This window comes from Cyprinodon tularosa, unplaced genomic scaffold (assembly GCF_016077235.1).
Source record: "Cyprinodon tularosa strain WSP-4 unplaced genomic scaffold, ASM1607723v1 ctg323, whole genome shotgun sequence".
NCBI lineage: Eukaryota > Metazoa > Chordata > Actinopteri > Cyprinodontiformes > Cyprinodontidae > Cyprinodon > Cyprinodon tularosa.
In genome coordinates, this window is record NW_024039034.1 from 739,352 (window position 1) to 758,957 (window position 19,606).

At 37.5% G+C, this 19,606-nt stretch overlaps 1 protein-coding gene across 1 annotated transcript in view; it reads left to right on the plus strand.

The window, feature by feature from the left end:
- Positions 1–7,543: 7,543 nt before the first annotated feature.
- epb41l2 (erythrocyte membrane protein band 4.1 like 2) overlaps positions 7,544–19,606 on the plus strand; it is a 57,239-nt gene continuing 45,176 nt past the window's right edge. The window contains exon 1 of the mRNA XM_038293242.1: positions 7,544–7,707. The gene's annotated coding sequence lies outside the window, so the exon portion shown is untranslated. The remainder of the gene's footprint in view (positions 7,708–19,606) is intronic.

Here is a 19,606-nt window from a genome sequence, read left to right on the forward strand (position 1 = left end):
ATTTCACTTTTTATGTTTTTGCACCAGAGCAGCCTCTCTAGGAATCTCTGATTGAAACCTCTGCAAAAGGATTAAACAGTTTTAAACATATTTTATCACAATACTAATCATCTGTAGTGACTAAAAGTTGTATTATAGTTGTATTATAGTTGTATTATATAAAACTAAATAGTGGAAGATATTGTATACGTTTTGTCTTATTTACTCTTTCCTGTTAATTAATATGTTTCATCTTCCAAGAAAAAATAAATATCTATATTATTTTTTTCATCTCCACCCATTATTTAGCGTCAGCAGAAAATGAACTTAAATGAGGCTCTAGAAATGAAATGAATACCTGTTGCCCTCTAGCGGCTTTTGAGTATATTGCAAGAAGGCAGTAGATTAATCTCTATCTTTTTTGACAATGACTGCCAAAGACGAGAGTATTTTCAGTCTTTTGGCTTGTTGACAGCTTCTTTATTATACAGCAAAACTGAAGTGAGTTCAACTTAGACTCAGGAAATTGATTCATAGATGTTATCTGAAGTTATGGCAGTGACCTAAATACAGCAACAAAGGTTTTAGGTGCAATGAAGAATCCACTGATGTGAAATTATTAAGAATCTATCTAATAATACTCTCTTATCAAATAGAATTTAAGGTATGCCTTTTGTTTAATTAACTTGCTTACAATTGGTAACAGCAAAGCGAAGCTGGAAAGAAGAAAGACATGGAAGGAAAAAGAAGGCCACATGGGAGGAACAGAGGCAAGAAACAAGGAAAGAAGGAGGGAAGGACAGATTGAAGCGGGTGGGGAGATTCATAGATGGAAAGCAAAGAGTAAGTAAAGACACATGTAAAGAAGAGGAGAAAGGAAGATGGATGACACAAGGAAAGAAGATATAGAGGGACAAGTAAGAAAAAATGGCAAAAGGAAGGAAGGAAGGAAGGAAGGAAGGAAGGAAGGAAGGAAGGAAGGAAGGAAGGAAGGAAGGAAGGAAGGAAGGAAGGAAGGAAGGAAGGAAGGAAGGAAGGAAGGAAGGAAGGAAGGAAGGAAGGAAGGAAGGAAATAAATAGTGGACACTATTTTGAAGTTCACATTTCTTTCTCTAAGGAACACAATTGTGACAAAGTCACTCACTTTGGCTCTTGAATCAAAACAAAGAAGCGTCTCACAATTGTGTCTTGCTGTTTATGGCTTTCAAGTGTTGAACTTTTAGCAAACATACCTATAAAACACACAGAACATCTTTGTTTGAGAACATTTGTTTAAAGGAATAGAACCCATAACACCAAGTTTCAGGTTTTATTAAAATAGAATACAGGTCAGATCTAAAAAGAAAAACTGAAAATAGAAAACATTGAATCTGGGATCAGGTAATTATTTAAAGATGTTTCAAATTCAATCAATATGTACATTTTATGAATAGCTTTATTTCTGGTGCTTGTCTTAGATATATAACTTATATGTTTAAGGTCTATGTCTGCCTGCGTTATCTCACTGCTCATCTGGTTGTTTTTCTCCTTCTTGTGTGACACACGATCCTTAAGTTTAGAGTTACCACTCACACATACAAAGAAGTGTAAGAGGAAGCCAGAGGGCACAAGCGATTGACATTACATCAAGCAAACAGGTGTGAACTGACAGGGAAATATTTGCCCAGTGTCTTTGAACAACAGAAAGATAAAGAGAGCAGGACAAGTGAGGTCATATGAGGAAATAATGATTCAAGTTGTTCCAGTTGGTTATCGACGGATTTCCAGGTAAAAGGCGCCATGATGTGTGCGTGTTGCTCTTATTGTGATGCTTTTAGCTTAGGAGATGGGTATTCTGTACAGCATACCTGTGAAATACTCTAAACATGGTGATATAAACCCATTTATAGAACCTGACATTAAAGCTCATGGATTGCTGATGAAATGTTCGATTTTTCTTATGAAACATGTTAAGCGAGCTTTTTTTATCTTCCTTAGGTTGAAAGTGGTATGCTCTTTTTATATGTGAATGACCAGCTCTTGGTGTTATGATCCTTTTAGATATCTTTCTTCAACATTACCCTGTTGTTTATATTTACTAGGTTTTGTTATATTAGTTCTTTCTCTCAGGTTTAGTTTTTAACTGATTTCGATTCTCTTAATTTTTATCGTGCTAATTCACAACACATGTCATCTCAAGTCACTTTACATAAAATTCAATCAGATCATACAGTCAGATTGGTAAAAGATTTCTAAGGAAAAACCTGCTGATTGGATCGGTTGATTGACTTGCAGGATTTGCTTGCGTTTTGTCCTTGACTCTGCAGCAAACTCTAACACCTAAAACCTCCAGCAGAACCAGCCTCAGTGTGAGCGGCCTTCTGCCAAGGCTGACCCAAGAGAAAGAAGCAGACATAGAAAACTAACATAGAAGCACTGAGCAATAAATACCGGTACTTCCCATGTTAGAAAGGGCAACAGTAAACTATTCTCTAAAAAGATAAAGGTTGGAGCTGCATTTTATTTTAGAGTGTAGCTCCACAGATGGCTCCGTCTAGGAAAGATACTTTTAAACAGACATGTTTTGAGCCAGGTTTTATGTCAATAGGGTTAAAGAGAACACATACAGTTAGGAGTTGAACTAACACATACATCAGAATGAGACGATATAGATAGAATGAGCCATAATGATGAAAAGTGGTCTCTATGTCCTCCAGCAATTTCAGCCTATAGCAGCATTACTATTGAGATAGCTTCTAGAGTTTGAGAAAACTCAACTTCAGTCCTCTGTGTAATGTCCTGTTTTATGGTTGCCTATACTATCATACTTTAATGATGACATGAAACTTTCTTAATGGCATGGGTGTAGCTTTGACACTTGAGGTTAGGTTTAAGTATCTTTAGAAGCTGGTTAAGCCTATCACAATAAAATAAAACTCAAAAGTAGGATGTGCAGTTCCTTTTATTTAAATCAAACTCTCAATATCAGGACTGCACTGGACTTTTTCAGTTATTTTAATCCAATATGACAATAATAACATCTAGGCTTGTATTGATAATCTAGACCAGGTTTTTTTTTTATCCTATAAATAATATATAAGTAATCTCTAAAATAATCTATAAAAAGCATGCAAGACAGCCATAATGATGAAAAGTGGTCCTTATGTCCTCCAGCAGTCTAAGCCTATAGCAGCGTTACTATAGAGATAGCTCAGGATAACCATAGCCTCTCTGACTATAAGCTTTATCAAAGAGGAACGTTTTAAGCCTAGCCTTTAAAGTAGACAAGGTGTCTGTCTCACAGACTAAAAGCTAGCTGGCTCCACAGGACCAAACATCTGTTCATGTACATTTGGATTAATTTATGCAAGCTCTCTGTTACACATCTTCTTCTCAGTTGTTTCTCTGTCTTAGTTCATGTCTCTGTGTTAATTAGTCAATTACCTTAGTCTGGTTTATATTCTGGCAAATCATTATTCTTTGATTAAAGCACCAACTTCCCATGCGATTCTCCACACATCCCTCAATATTTAAGTTCACTGTTCTGCCATTGTTCTCCACTGGATCCCTCCATTCTACTGCCATGGATTTCGGTTCTTTGCTAAATTTACATGTTTCTTACTCTAATGTTTTTTGTCCTTATGATTCCTCAACTCAGTATGCTGCTCTAGAGTTCCTGCCTAAAATATGGTCATATTACTCAACCACATAAAACATGACAATGGGCTATACAGATCAGACTGTATCGCAGAGGTAATAACAGTGTAACAAATAGTGAGCCGATGGATGCTTCAGTTTCTTTCATTAACATTTATTAGAGAACTTTGAACAGAGCTGTAGGCACTAATCTTTCTTTCTCAGAGCAACACCAATGGACCAGATTATGACACACAGCATGTAAGTGATGACGACACATAGTGGCTAAGCCTAGGGCACACCAGAGGCAACATACAAGAACACAACAACAGGTGGCAGCAGTGGAACATATTCTTAAAAAATAAGAATGTCAATAACTGGGAATCTTACCAGGCCAGCAGTTATACAAACAAATAAAAGTTCGCATGTGTATTGTTTTTATATTAAGCCTACAGTTGAATATTAGCAAAAATCTGACATTAAATTTAAATTTTGTTGTAGCATCATAATCTTACACTTAAATGTTATTAAATGATGTTTGACATTTATTTTTAGGGGAAAAAACAAAGAAAAAAATGAAAGCAAGCCATTTCTAAATATGAATTCACCCGAGGTCATTTTTTCTTTATAATGGGAAGCATAAAAAAATTCCAATCAAGTTGGGCTCATGAAGTTTATTCTTTATATGTGTGGAAAAACTTGTCTTTTATCTGCAGTTAAGCAAAAGCAAAGTAAATCTGGGAGCGTGTCACTATAAAAGAAAATCAAAACAAGTAGATTCAATTCAATTTTATTTTAATTTATGACTACTGTCCTTTACCTTAAGCAGGAGCCTTAGTTAATCAACAAAAATTTACTTATTTCGAGGTTGAATTTGATTTCACAAGATTCTCCACTTTTTAACCCATTGTCCCAATCCCAGTTTTGGGAGACACTGATCTTTTCCCTTTATGCACCATGTTCTGTTACAATAGAATATTAATCGATATTTTGAGTTAATTAAACAACTTTCTAACCCAATTGAGTCTGTCTGTTTTATCCATGAAAAGCCCTTGATGAGGTAAACTAATCACAGCTGATTAGTTTAAATAGAAAACTTGTTAGGCACGATTCTGTTAGAGTTTGTCTAAAGCACACATTCAAAGACAACTCAATGATCCAAGCACCTGGTTGAAAAGGGTAGATCTTGTTTATATATCAGGGCTAAATTCAATTTGTTTCTTCTTATTGGGTTTAGATCAGACCTCAGAAAATCACAATCTGCGCTGAACAATACCTATTCTTGCAGTCAGTGTTTTGCTATCCAGATGGCTCAGTCGGAGTAATTCCCCTCAGAAGCGGCTGACACTAATCCTCCGGAGAAACTGAACTGCCTTGATCTCATGCCTGCATGGGAGACGGAACTGCTAGTACCCTTCTTGTTTGCTATTTTTTCCAACATTGAAGCCTCTTGGCTTAAAGATCATAGCATAATCTGTTCCTTTACTGCAAGGATATGACTGTCCTGGTGTGATCGCCTCTGCAGCAATCATCAAACTGGTCCACATAGAGCGAGGAGCTGCTCTGTGAGCTTCTCGGTGTTAGCAGAATGGTTAAGGCTGGATAGCAGAGGAGAGAAAGGAGGGAAAGAGAATATCAGAATCATAGGTGACAGCAGGCTGATTAGCTGTAGATCCATGACTGTTTTATTCTCACTGTGGGAACTCTTCTGGCAGGATGGGGCAACAGAATATCAGGTAGATTTTTTCTTTTTATTGCCATGTTGATTTGAATGTTTCTTGTGATTGTTCTTTAAAGAAATACTTCGAGACATCTTCTATCTAAGTTATCCAAAAGCCTCAAAGAATGCCAGTGACTATTTGCTTAATCCTGTATAATTTGTGCAAGTTAATAGCTGCTTTTAGATGTTTGTACTCTAATCACTTTCAGCTTAAATAAACTAAAACATCCCAGGTTGTTACACAAATGATCTGATCTGCTCCAGAATTTATGTTCCCCTTTTTTGTGCATTTCTTGTGTAAAACTGTAAAATGTGAGTGAAAAGCGTTTTAAGTTTTTCTCCATTAACATAATTGCTTTTGGTTGACAGCATCTAGCTAAGATTAGCAGATGCAGCTCATTAAACATACATGCTGATGTACTGTGAAGCCGAGGGGTGGGGTAGAGCTTTAAAGCAACTAAAAATACTCTGCTTTTCCCTCTCTGTCTCTCTGCGCATGCTCCCACTTGTCCTGCCTTGGATCCATGCTACATCAATAATGGTGAGTCTGAAGATGCACACTCCACCCACCTCTTTATTAGAAATCAGTCTTGTTTTCCTCCAGGTTTATTTAGCTCCTTTATTTCCTACAGCCAGGGGTGACTGGTGTCGTTGTGTGGTTGTTTACTCCTCTCATGTAGATGTCAAATCTGCATGGTTCCTTACTTTGTAATCCAATTACCTGAGCTTCTTTATTAGGTTGGCGTATGTAATAGTGTTTGTGTGGGTGCTTAAGGACAGTAGCATTGCTTATGCAATGATCTGCCCATGCATTGTCTGTCTTTATATTTTTTTATTCATTTCATCAATAAAAGTTTTTGTATGTCTTATCAGAATTACTCTAAATGTTTTGCTCCATATTCCGTTTAATGATAATCATACCAGAGACAGCAGGTACATTACTGGTATTTTTTTAAGTGTTAATTTCCCTTAGCTCTTTTTTTTTTTTTTTTTTTTTTATCATATCAGCTGCCATTGTTGTTTATTTGGGTTTTTTTGTGATATGCATCCAGAAAAAGAAAGAAATGTGTAGTGGAAGGCAAAAAAAAATAAAAAATGTAAGCAGTTAAAAATCTGAGGATGGGCAGTTCATTTATATGCAGCTCAATTTTTGCCATTCTTTTCTTTGCAAAAAAAATCCTGGCTAGATTTACCTGTATTGAACACAGACATTAGGGCATTATTTTGATGTTCCCTTTTCAGTTTCCCTGCATCTATTTCTATCTGCTCTATCCAGCTTCCCAACCCTATTCTTGTAAGGCATTCCCACAACATGTTTCAGACTACTTCATGGTGAGGAGCTTGTGCTGAGAGTGATGCACCGTTTTTTTTCTGCCACATGTAGTGTTTTGCATATTGGCTGGAAAGTTCAGTTTTGCTTTCATCTTACAATAGCACCTTGTTACACAGGCTGTGTGTAGATGTGTGTACATCCTGTTGATGGATTCTCCCGTCTAAGCTGTGGATCTCTGCATATCATGGAGGACTACCATGAGCCCTTTATTAGGTTTGTAGTGGTGCCTGACTAATTTCCTTTTATTTTTGTTTGTGGATTGGACAGTATCTGAGCTTGAGATGTTGTTTTACAAGCTTACTCTCCTTTGATAAGCCTACTCTTCAAGCAAACCTTCAAGAGCTCCACAGAACAGTTGAATAAATTCAGACTGGGATCAGCTGTTCCCCGACAGACTCCTTTTATGAATTTATTCACTAATTGGGTATGCATTTGTTTTCATTAGATTTAAATTAGGTGCATCTGAAGTAGAATATAAATATATGTCATGATTTTAACTTTTATATTTGTTACACAATTTCTGATATTAATATTTCCTTAAATTTTACACTTATTTTCTACTTTGCGTTGGCTTAATTAAAACGCATAATAAATAAACTTCAGCATGAACATTTTTTTTATTTATTTATCTTTTATTATTAAAAAAACCCAAACATTTTTAAAGTCTTAGAAATATATCTTAAGATGATGTTGTAGAATATACCCTCTAGGGGGGACCTGCCGAGCTACTCTAGCTCTTTACACATTTGACCCAGCCCCTCTATTTAAAACTGACAAGCACAGCAACCAATCAAATTCCATAATTTAATACGTGATTCATCTAAGCCAATGGGTATTGAGTAAATGATGGTTTTCACTGTAAAAGGCGGGACTTAAGGATGATGGACACCTCTGCCTTGAGCTCCAGGCAGATACTCGCTGTGTGTGTGTAGACTGTAGTTGAGATTTTTAGGAGGCTGAGGTAGTGGGACGTGCATTATTTTTCGGAGCAGAACCGACTGCGAGTCCGCGTTTCGGAAAAAAGAGCCTCTCTATACTCATCTCTGGAGGTTTTAAACAGGTATGGTTTGATTTTTTTCACCTCCTTTAAAGTCACGTGATGGAGATATGTGCTACATATCTGCTTGCTTCGTGTCTTTTTTGGGGGGGGGGGGTTGGCATCACATTGTTATCTTTATGTTTTTCATTTTGAGTTAAATATGCTCCACTTGCTCTTAATTCTTGGGGGAAATGTTTATCTTAACGGTCCAAGGAACCTTTCCATTGAAGGCCGTTATGAAGGAAATTAATTCATACCTTCGAGGTAATGCGCTTCATGGCGCCTGCCTTCTTCCATGTTATCCCTGTTATCATCACCTTAACCCCCCTCCCTGCTTCCCGCTGCTTCTCCTTCGGATTTATTTACGTCGTTGGCGTAACTCACTGGGGTTTTTTTTTTTTCTTTTTTGTTTCCTATCAGCTCAGGTAAATTTAGCCACATTATGCTATTTCATTCAAATTAAACAGACTCAATTTCTCTACAGGTCATTCTATTGATAGTGGTGCCTTCACGTGTATTTTAACGGTAGGTTTTGAAAATGATGCATTTAAACATCCGGCCCCGTTTTTTTTTTTTTTTGGGACGACACACGTAACAGCTTCCTGTCGCCGAGGAAACAAAGTAGTAGATGCTTTATTTCTAAAACATTACGCTGCTGCATTGCTACTTTGATTTTCTTTTATGTTATTTATTTTTTCAATTATAAAATCTCTTTATTATTGTTGTTTGTTCGAAGTTAATGCAATGAACACGTGTTTTTCTTCCGGTAGGTAGTTTAGAAGCATGTATGGGTGGGAAATGAGGTCCCATTATTGTTGTTCCTGTGAGTTTAAATAATAATTTTGCTCTTGATTTGTGGTTTTTACTAAGGCATCAATTGTTTTTTTTCTCCTACGTTTCTTTTCATTTAAAGGGTGTTTGTATGATCACATTTTACTCAAATTTGGACAGATGGCAACAGTTAGCTCAGACCATGAAATACTTGAGTAATCTAATATATGCTACACTGGTCATTAACAACACCCTTTTAGTCATTCCAGCTATTTATATCTAATATATATATATATATATATATATATATATATATATATATATATATAAAAATCCCTCCTCTGATTCTAAACTAAATGTGCAGCCTATGTCTGTATGTATCTGGATCTACTTTCTGGTCATATGAAAGAGATGAAATTATGGTGTTTTTGCTTTTAAATATGTCCACAGATGTGTCCTCTGGAAGTCTGTACCTTCGCCGACTGTTAGGGTGAGAGGAAAATGAACAAAATCTTTATCCTTATCTAGTCTGGATGCAAGATTTTGAGCCTTTATAACTCAAAACCTTTTATCCATTCTGTTGCAACTATAACCTTAATTGGAAAGTTTTCAAACAAAGTGCTGAACAGGACCCAAATGATAAAAAGTAAAACAATATAAGTAAAACTATAATTGAAAGAGATAAAATAGAAATAAAAGCATATAAAAAAGGAACTGAATAAAAATAATAAAACAGTAAATTAGTGTAAGATACAGAACATGCCTGTCTAATATCTTTTGGGAGATTGTTCACCAAAGAAAAATGCCCACTACCCAGTTTTCCTCTCTGGATTTAGGGATTTTAAGAAAAACATTAACAGTGACTAGAGAGCACCAGGTGAAACATACAGGTGCAAACACTATAGAGACATAGGTGCCAGAATGTTGTTGAAATAACAGGAGCACCATCCATCACTTTTTTATTTTAATTTAATACTAACTTAAAACGAGCTTGCAACCTATGAAGAGTGCGAATTGTGAACAGCCAAACCAAGCTGAGCTTTGAGTTTAACAAACTAAAATCACTTTGTTTCACTTTCTCACAGAAAGAAAAAAATTGGTGAAAAATGTACAATCCTCTGTGCAATACGTGCTTGAAAATTGCCACTAAATTAAGCAGATGTCAATATTATAAATGTTGTTGATTGTATATTAGAGCTGCAACAGCTTGGGCACGATTTAAGGAGCAGGAATAATTGTGTGGCAAAAAAATGAAATGAAAATAAAAAAAAATAGACTATTTTTTTTACTTTTTTGTGAGATTCATCATATCCATTGTAGATAATTACAGTCAGATAAGAGTTTCTAACCGATTCTGATGTTTAGAAGAAATGCCTGTCATATTGTTATTTCTCCAGAATTTATGAATTCAACTTTATGAATCAGCAAACAGAGAATCCATCTTGGTTTTGAGCTCTGCTTTTATGTCAGTGGTGTGCACTAGTCATTTATGTCTAAGCCAGGATTACAGTCGGAGAACAGTTAGCAATGTCAGCTCCCGAAGAATTAGCTAACTGGCTCCATTATTGGTGTTATAGGAATCCATTTTGGTTTAGACAGCCCATTAGAGGCACTGATGGATACATCGATCAGGTTCTGACCCTCCTCCATGTTCATAGCCGTACTTTCCAGATTGATGACTTCCTGTGTTTTGTTGTGTTTTTTGTTTTAACTCAAGCAGACGGCTGATTTTGTTTTTAATAATATGCTTAGTTATGCTGATTTTTATAAATGTCTTTCATCGTGTACCACTCCCCCTGAGCTTTAGCATCCCGGTTGCTGAAATCTAATCTAACATGTCCCCAAGAGCAGGGACAGTTACTGCGGCTATATTATTTGAATGCAGCATGTTAATGCATGGTAACGACCTACCGTGCAGAGTTGTAGGTGTAAGTTTAGGAAGCATGCGTGCCAGACTTTGTTTTCCAGCTCCAGGCACTGTTTGTTTATGTGCAGAATGAAGTGAGCAGGGCTCTGTTCTGTGGTGAAACTTTAAAAAGGGACGCCTAATTAGCAGAGGGCTCCAGGCTATCACACTTGTTGCACACAGTTAGTAAGATGGACCAAACCAGAACTGGTTGGGTTTACACATTTTTCAATAACAGTGAGGTATTTCGCTCAGTTCGACACAACTTGGACTCCTTAAAAATCAGATGATGTCCCAGATTTTTGCTGTTTGCTGTATCATATAATCATTCCAGACCGAAAATAGTATCTTGATATAATTAAGCAAAAGATAAACGATGGAGTATTAGGGCCAGGCTAGAGAATTTTTTTTTTTCGAGAATAAAGTTGTAACATTACGAGAATAAAGTGAATTAATTGTACCACAACCCCTTTCAGAAAGAAAGCTTCAAGCTCTGACCAGCAATTGACGGCTGACCAGCTTCACTAAACAGTAACCTGAGTCCATTTTGACATACTGCCCAATTTGATACTGGGGCGCTAAAAGATTTCCCTATTTTTCAAACTGATGCCAATGTGTAACTTCACATGATGCTCGAAATTCCTAATTTTAGGAAAGAAAGTGCGTCTTGTAAGAGTTGTCATAAAATACAACTGTATTCTCATAATGTTAGAATTTTAATCTTGCAATTTTATGACTTTATACTCTTAATTTTACCACTTTATTCTTGTAATTTTATAACTTTATTCTCATAGCGGCTGGCTAGCTCAAGTGGTGAGTCACCTGTCCTGTAAACAGGAAGTCTCTGTTCGTATCCCAGCTGGGGGGGAATGAGCTGCCAGTGTGTGGGGCCCTTCATGCTAATGCCTGCTTTGGGGAGTGAAGGTCTAGTGGTTAGGGCATTGCGCTTGGAAACCAGAGGTTTCTGAGTTAAAGCCCCACTCCAATGGACTGCCACTGGGGATGGGGTAAATGCAGAGAGTTAATTTTGTTGCTCTATATTTGCGACAGTGTAATAACAATACAAATAGTGGAAAATTAATGTTACAACTTTATTTTTGTAATTTTACGACTATTCTTGTAATTTTATGACTCTATTCTCATATTCTATTCTCGAAATAAAAAAAAACAACAAATGTCTAGCCTGGCCCTAATACTCTGTCGTATTGATTCATTTGGCCAGATTTATTAAACATAAAGAAGCAAATCTGTATTAAAGCTTTATCTGACCTCTCACACGGGTGCATTCAGAAACAAGAAAATGACTATATTAAATTCTTCTAAGCTGAGTTTCCTGCTTTAACCTGAGTTATTACTTTGAAGGTACTGGCCCCTCAGCATTTTTCTCTCAATTGTTAGAACTACGTGGGAAACTGCCCAGAACTGAAAATATATAAATATTTTCCCGAAATTCCCGAAGATTCCTCGGATGCAGAGCCGCCCCGGGGCCTACACAGCTCGTACTCCTGCAGGTGTGAGCGGCTGAGATGATAAAAAAAAAGTTGGTTGTGTTATCAGACTTCGTTTTCACTGGTTCCCTACACATTTTCCAGATGACTGTGGTTTGTTTTCTGTCCAACTTGCCATGACCGAAATACTGCCAAACTGGCGAACTACAAAAACCCTTCTTTAGAAAAATTTCCTCCGCCTCTCCTTGCTGCGACATCTTCATGTGCTCTGTGTTGTGGTTTGAGAGGGCAGCGCTTTGTGACGGCGTGCCTGGGTCCGCGATTGTGATTGGTTGGGAGGAAGCAGTGACTAGCATAAACCTACATGCTAGGCTACAATGAGAAGGAAGGAAAACTGCGTTTTTTTTAATCGAACTTTTATCGACGCTCTTTTCTTCTATTGCGCCACACGTCTATTGATCGATATATATCGTTATTGAATTATTGCCCAGCCCTAATTTTGATATTAGAAATATAAGCAAATTTCCAAACGGCTCCAAGCTCTGCATTCAGGTACAGCTGAGACACTAATGCTACGTTCTTTATTCTTCATGATTCTTTTTTTTTTTTTGTAATTATTAGTGATATAGTGAGTATTTCAAGACCTCAAAGCAACCTTAATGCAGAGAAGTAGAATGTAGAATAGGGCTGCAACTAACGATTACTTTGCAAATTTATTAATCTTTCAATTATTTTTATGATCAATAATCGGATAGCCAAAATTTTCTTAAAGAAGATTTTTTACAAAAGTAAACCAGGTCAAACTAAAACGTTTTCACTTGAGGAGTTTTTTTAATCATAAATGCGAAATGTTTATATATATATATATATATATATATATATACACTCACCGGCCACTTTAGTAGGTACCCCATGCTAGTAACGGGTTGGACCCCCTTTTGCCTTCAGAACTGCCTCAATTCTTCTTGGCATAGATTCAACAAGGTGCTGGAAGCATTCCTCAGGGAGTTTGGTCCATATTGACATGATGGCATCACACAGTTGCCGCAGATTTGTCGGCTGCACATCCATGATGCGAATCTCCCGTTCCACCACATCCCAAAGATGCTCTATTGGATTGAGATCTGGTGACTGTGGAGGCCATTTGAGTACAGTGAACTCATTGTCATGTTCAAGAAACCAGTCTGAGATGATTCCAGCTTTATGACATGGCGCATTATCCTGCTGAAAGTAGCCATCAGAAGTTGGGTACATTGTGGTCATAAAGGGATGGACATGGTCAGCAACAACACTCAGGTAGGCTGTGGCGTTGCAACGATGCTCAATTGGTACCAAGGGGCCCAAAGAGTGCCAAGAAAATATTCCCCACTCCATGACACCACCACCACCAGGCTGAACCGTTGATACAAGGCAGGATGGATCCATGCTTTCATGTTGTAGACGCCAAATTCTGACCCTACCATCCGAATGTCGCAGCAGAAATCGAGACTCATCAGACCAGGCAACGTTTTTCCAATCTTCTATTCTCCAATTTCGATGAGCTTGTGCAAATTGTAGCCTCAGTTTCCTGTTCTTAGCTGAAAGGAGTGGCACCCGGTGTGGTCTTCTGCTGCTGTAGCCCATCTGTCTCAAAGTTCGACGTACTGTGCATTCAGAGATGCTCTTCTGCCCATCTTGGTCATAACGGGTGGTTATTTGAGTCACTGTTGCCCTTCTATCAGCTCAAACCAGTCTGGCCATTCTCCTCTGACCTCTGGCATCAACAAGGCATTTCCGCCCACAGAACTGCCGCTCACTGGATGTTTTTTCTTTTTTGGACCATTCTCTGTAAACCCTAGAGATGGTTGTGCGTGAAAATCCCAGTAGATCAGCAGTTTCTGAAATACTCAGACCAGCCCTTCTGGCACCAACAATCATGCCACATTCAAAGTCACTCAAATCACCTTTCTTCCCCATACTGATGCTCGGTTTGAACTGCAGGAGATTGTCTTGACCATGTCTACATGCCTAAATGCACTGAGTCGTCGCCATGTGATTGGCTGCTTAGAAATTAAGTGTTAACGAGCAGTTGGACAGGTGTACCTAATAAAGTGGCCGGTGAGTGTATATATTTATTTATTTTTTACAATTTCTGTATAATTACTGCTCTAAGTGGGTTGCTCTCTCAATTAAAGGCATATTTAAAGGCACTCTCTATACTTCAGGTAATGATTCATTGATTTCTAAATTAGTTGATGATTATTTTAATAATCTATTAATCAGAATTCATCTGATTAGTTGTTTCAGCCCTAATGTAGACGTCACAAAACAGCCCACTGTTAATGGGAGTGATAATGGAAGTGCTGGGAAGAGAGATTGAAAAGATTAGGCTCAAAATAAACATGCACAAGAGAATACATATTTATGTTTTAGCAATGTTTAGCTAGGTATGAGATAAAACTAGATGTGACCGTGAAGAAGGTGATGCTCTTCTTGTCTGGCCTCCTGCTGTGTGTATAATTTATCTCTAACCACTGGTGCCATGCTGGTCCCAGACTGTCAGGATGTGCAGAACAGTGGCAGCTCTGTTCAAACCCACTAATGAGACGTCCTAATTGGTTGTTCTGGTGGGGAGAATCAGCTCATTAGATATAGCTGGGAGCTCGCCATAAGTGCAGATCTGTTTTACTTCACATTATTTCTGATTTTATACAGACACTATGAATTGGCTTTCATTTGTGAATCATGATTCTTTTTAACTACTTATCTTCCTAATTTAGATCTAATTGGTTTGTAAAAAAAAATACATACCGGTAGTACAGGTTGGGGTACATGTAGAGACATTAAAAGTGGCTTTAGGTGAAACCTAAAGATGGGAACACATTTGAGCAAAGAGGAAGTGAATCCATTTAGACTTAAGAGACCAAAGGCGGTGAGTTAAAGAGGCAGAGAGAGTGAAAGATATTGCCTAACCATTCGGAAAGGCTATGGGAACATCCCGGGGATGTGTGCATGTGTTTGTGTGATTTTTGTGATATCATCTCAGTGGCTTCAACAGAAGCAGAACGTCTGCGCTTTCATGTCCTCTGTAGTTGACGACATTAAGACTGCCGCAGCATTATCAAGGTGGACATATTAAACGGTGTTGTGCTCAGCTATGACAGGCCTTTTGGTTTTGTAGCTGCAGGGCGATGAGGCGTCACAGGAGCCCTTTTCACACAGAAGAGATCAGAGAGGGGCACGGATGAATGGAAACTGTAATGCAATGTTCAGCTTATTACAGCCAATAGATGGAGATGTGTGGGCTTGGTTGTTTGGGTAAACCTGTAAAATGGATAAGAAATTAACATACGTTTTCTTGGGTGGCAGTAAAAAGCAAGATATTAAAAGGAGACCATTGTGTTCATTGGTAACGTTTTAAACGGGGGAGAAAGAGAGGGCAGGCTGCCTTCCCCAGCATGCCTCCGTTTCTGAAAGAAATGACAAAAACAGACACATAGTAGGCCTGTTGCTTTGGCGCAGATCCAGACATAGTTAAAAGGAGATTAATCAGCATAGGGTCACATTCTCACAGGGAGAGACTGAAGAGGCCATGGAGGCGTGGGGCAAAGCCTTAATTTTTAAAAGGTCAGGATGCAGCGGGAGGAAACGAGAAACAGTTGGTTGATGTTGGAAGCATCAACACTGATCTCTTGACTTTTGGAAGTTAGGACGTTAGAAAAGAGCAGATCTTCAAAGCTAGTTTAACTAATACTACTGAAAATATGGCAGAAATTATTCCATTTATTTACCAGTTTATAAGAGTAAAACATGTTAAGTTCTCTTTAAGCTCATAAGGCTTGAACTAAAGCTGAAGGATGTGAATGGACCGTAAAATCGATGGGATTAAAAGAGACTGTAAACACTAGTTGCTATACAACCTCTAGTAATCTAGGTAATGTTCATGTTCTTATAGAAGCCATCTGGTAAGAACTACAGGTGTTTGAAAAAATATGGATTTTTTCCCATCTGAATCCATTCTTAAAGGAATTACCTAAGATCAATTATATTCATTTTCCATTGTCCTTACCTCTGCCTCTAACTACAATTGCTTTATCAATTTGCAGTTAAATGTTAATAAATGATTAGTATTAATAGGTTTTAATCTGTGCAGTCATGTAACTGGGGTTAAAGCTAACAAAATGTTTTTGATACCATCGATCAAATTTGATTGGGCTGAAAGGAAGCCATTATAAATCCTGAGACTTAGAATTGAATTGATTCCTGATATTTGAATCGATGCGAGGCAATAATAAGAACGGTGCTCCATTTTAGTACATTATTATTGTATAATCCAAGCAGAATATCTTTAGGATATTAATCAATCAATCAAAAAAAAAAAAACAATGTGGGAACAACTTTAACAAAGTTTTTCTTTTGATTTTTAAGGAACGTAAAAATAAAAAATAACCTAAATGGTCAATGTGATAACCAGGATTATAGCAGATGTGAGTTATAATGTTCGATTAATAAGAATAAGTAATGTTTAGCATTACACCTTTAACTAAAATTTTCTCAGATTAGATGCAGCTCTACAAACAGTGTTTTTTGTGGTCTAAAGTTAATGAATCTGTCAATGCAAACAGGGCAGCTTTGTCTTCTCTGCTCTCTGAGCACCAACCATCTGTTCTGGCTGCTTGCTTTGCTGCACCTTAACAGCTCTGGACAGGTGTCCAGGAGTCTGCAATAGAAATGCTGCTATCTGATAAAAAATGGCGTGTGAATAAGGAAGTAGAGAATTGTTATTTGCCTTATTATCTCATAAAGTCTAACTTAATTATAGATCGCTTTGTGTTTTTATATCACAACAGGCCAAGCCTGCTTTTAGCCCATGGCTGAAAAATTGAAAACAATAAAAATCGTACAACTTCTTCAACATTTAACTGAATCAAATTATATTATCTTATAGTCATGATTCAAAATAATTCAGTATTTAACATAAGATAATAATGCAAACATTCGGCTATGGCAGCTTTGACTAACGATGGATTTCACCCAGCATATTTTGCCTCGGCTGGACTCTGTAGCAGTCCTACTGCATGCTGTCCAAATGGATTCAGTGCTTTAAAATAAGCAGTTGCAAACTTTCATCACAATTTTATTTACTTCAGCTTCTGCTGATCAGATGAACAAAGGAGAATGATTTGATTTCTCTGACCTCAGGATAACATACTGCAGCCTTGGCTTTTACATTGTCATTTGACAGTCTTGTGTTTTATTAACAGAGCAAAGATCTATAAGTCCCTGAATCAAAAGATGCTTTGAAAAGAGCTGATGTGTCAGTGCTTTACCTGCAGTGCACACTAGTGTAGAAAAAAGAAGTACAAGTTTGGTCTGGTTAGGTGTTTTATTTTGAAGGAGAGCTAACTGAAATCAGTCTGCAGATGTGAAAAATAGTAGATAGTCCTTTACTCTGTTGCTGAATCAAATGGAAACACAAATGTTTCGTTCACTTGTTCGCTGTAAATCCAAGCATTGCAACAGAAGAAGAAACTGTAAAACTTTCAAAATAGTGGAAGTGTCTAGCTGTGGATCCGCAGACAAAGATGCAGCTCCCTCAATCAGCCACAGCTGAGGTGCAATGGTTTGAGCTGTCTTTCTGCAGACCATAGATGATATCGTATTAAAGAGCATCTATTCATCTTTTCAACTTCCTGTAGTCGAGGTATAAAAACACTGGTGTTATATGATGTCATAGATGATGCCGAAAAAACACTGTTGAAAATGGCTAAATATGTCTATTTAGGTTTGACATTTCTTTATACTGGGGTGTTTGATGCTTTTCTAACTCAAGTTTGGTCCAGGATTGTCCGGATTCCTGAAAGAAGAGTTCATCTCTTTCTCTTTTGGACATGACCAGAAGTAGACATAGAAATTACTTTATATTATACGTCGTCATTTGCAGTTATATTATCATTATTAAATACGTCTAACCCAGCTAAATAATGTTTTCATTTTAATATCATCTGAATTGATACATAAATCAGATTAGAAGTCTTCCCATTAAGGTCATATTTAATAATTAGTTACGTTTTTATATTAAATTGAAAATCTCTCTGTTGGGAATTCAATTGAAGAAAAATCAGGACCATGGGAAGCCGGGTTGGACAAAGAAGAGAGGATACTGAGAGTAAACTAAATGAGAGACGGAGTGTCCCGGTCAAGGAGGTTGAGTGGAGGCGCAGTCTTGCCAACCAGCTCTCATTAGCAGCTATTGAGATGCTCTGAAGTTTGTAAAACCTTTTGGAGAGAGTTTAAAGAACTCTGTGAACTCTGTGTTTGTTAAAGGGGGAAATGGAAGCAGTCGGAGTTTTGGGTCTGTACTCTGTTCAGGTCAAAATATTTGTGGCAGGAAGTGGCCGCAAGAAGCCCTGATTATGACCCAATGTTCCAATAGCCTGTCAGAAGATCAACAATGTTTCTCAAATTCCAAAATAAGTTTAATGCTGGATGATTTGAAAATATATAAATGGTTTCTTAATTCAGGTATTTGGTTTTTTAATTAGTCTTTACCTTTGTTTCTAATTTTATCCTAGAGATTATTTTGTTTTTAATCAACATCAAAGATGAAATTCATGAGCATAAAAACTTTGAATTTTCTTAACCCATAAAAAGGCAATACTGAGTTCAATTACTAAGAAATATGTTTTCTTAATAACCACTGACATTAACTAGAAACATGCTCCCAAAAGTTTTTTGTTTCCCTAAAAACAGACACTGATACCTACATTTGTCATTTAAAAAAAGAAATATGGAATAAAAATGGTAAAGTAAACATGAAGCAATGGGAATTCAGCTAAGAGAAACAAAAGAAGGGTCTCTCTTCCTGTTTCCTGGTTAGGGGTCAGAGGTCACTGGTCTGGGATTAGCTGATACCACACGCCTAAATAATCTGTCTGGTTTTGGCGTTTTGTAAACGTGTGAAGCCCTGACCACAGCACACATTTTTCTCACACTGACCAAAGTGCGGCAGCAGTGGCGGCGTCCTTGAAGTGATGGAGGAAACGGCAGAGCGCTGTCTAAAAGAGGACATCTTGCTGTGATCGCCAGGGAGACCTCTAATTTTAGAGCTAAGGGTTAAGGATGGAGAGCTAATGAAGGACTGGTGATGTGTGGGTCTGTTCACGCCCCTTTTTTCCAACATATGCAAAAATACAAACACAAACCTTATTGTATTTATTATATGGCATTCACCAATGTGTCAATTTGTCATCTAGTCAACTTAATTAGGCTGAGTCGACTCATTCTGGACAACAAGTTAGCCCCTAGAAACCTCAGGATGAGTCTTATTTTAGATCCACCTGTTTTCCCATTGGCTCTAAGGCCTGTTTTCCTCTCAATCCTGTAGAAAGTATTCCCACAACATGATACTCCCACCGTCTACCATTGGGACTGTGTGTTCAGGGCAGTGCTGTGTTTGTTTTCCACCAAAGTCATTTGCATGCAGGCAGGAAACCAAAACCCAATGAAAGAGAATTGTTATTATGTGACAAAATGTTAAAGAGGTGAAGGAAAATGCTCTGTTTTGTCCATGCCTAAATGTTGAGCTCAATGCATAATGCTTTTTGCAGTACTGGACTACTCTAAAACAGTTGTGCTTTTATTGCCAAAACACCTGCTGCTACCAACCATGATCAAATGTTTATCTACCATACTGTCACCATACCCACTGCCACAGAGCGAGCTGTGCAGTTTCACCTCAAGTTTAAAGTCTCTCCGCCCATCCTTCAGGTCCTTTTTTTCTTTTTGTCCCTGCTTTCTTCCTTTCCTCTTCTCC